The sequence below is a fragment of the Sander lucioperca genome, chromosome 20 (assembly GCF_008315115.2).
Source record: "Sander lucioperca isolate FBNREF2018 chromosome 20, SLUC_FBN_1.2, whole genome shotgun sequence".
In the NCBI taxonomy this organism is placed as follows: domain Eukaryota; kingdom Metazoa; phylum Chordata; class Actinopteri; order Perciformes; family Percidae; genus Sander; species Sander lucioperca.
Window position 1 is genome coordinate 16159270 of NC_050192.1, and position 1036 is coordinate 16160305.

General features: G+C 46.8%; 1 non-coding gene across 1 annotated transcript; it reads left to right on the forward strand.

Moving 5' to 3' along the window:
- The first annotated feature begins 538 nt into the window (after positions 1-538).
- Positions 539-630, forward strand: trnar-ucu. The gene is given in 2 exon segments: positions 539-575; positions 595-630. It is a non-coding gene; the product is annotated as a tRNA-Arg (tRNA).
- Positions 631-1036: the final 406 nt, after the last annotated feature.

The window sequence follows — 1036 nt, forward strand, 5'->3', positions numbered from 1 at the left end:
TGCGCCGTTCATCGTGGCTGTAAATAGCCTCAGAACCGGCGTTTTATGTCATTTCCTGCTAAACCTCTTTTTGAAATACAGCGCTTACATAACCATCCTTCGGCGCCAGGCCTCATTTACATAATTGCGAAAGAGATAAAGTCACTGCGTCAATGTTTGGGAGACCGTGTGTGTGAACTCATTTACATATATGCAGATGAGCCACACACACACACACACTCTCTCTCACACACACACACACACACACACACACACTTACAAACACACTCACAAACTCACACACACACACACACACACACACACACTTACAAACACACTCACAAACTCACACACACACACACACACAAACTCTTTCTCTCTCTCTCTCACACACACACACACACACACACACACACACACACACACACTTACAAACACACTCACAAACTCACACACACACACACACACACACACACACACACACACACACACACACACACTTACAAACACACTCACAAACACACACACACACACACACACACACACACAGACAATGTGTGGCTCTGTGGCGCAATGGATAGCGTGTTGGACTTCTAGTTGAGCGCTGGAGAAGTGATTCAAAGGTTGTGGGTTCGAGTCCCACCAGAGTCAGTTCATATGTTATTTGTTCCACTTTGTAGTGAATACCTTGTTACTACCACCTGTAAAATAAGTGTCTTGTTTGTAATGTGGAGAGGCCAGACTCTCTGTACAAATGAAATGTACTAGAGTTTGGTTGGACCAGAGTCTGGTAGGACCAGGCTAATGGACCAGAGTCTGGTAGGACCAGGCTAATTTACCAGAGTCTGGTAGGACCAGGCTAGTGAACCAGAGTCTGGTAGGACCAGGCTAGTGGACCAGAGTCTGGTAGGAGCAGGCTAATTTACCAGAGTCTGGTAGGACCAGGCTAGTGAACCAGAGTCTGGTAGGAGCAGGCTAATTTACCAGAGTCTGGTAGGACCAGGCTAATTTACCAGAGTCTGGTAGGACCAGGCTAATGGACCAGAGTCTGGTAGGA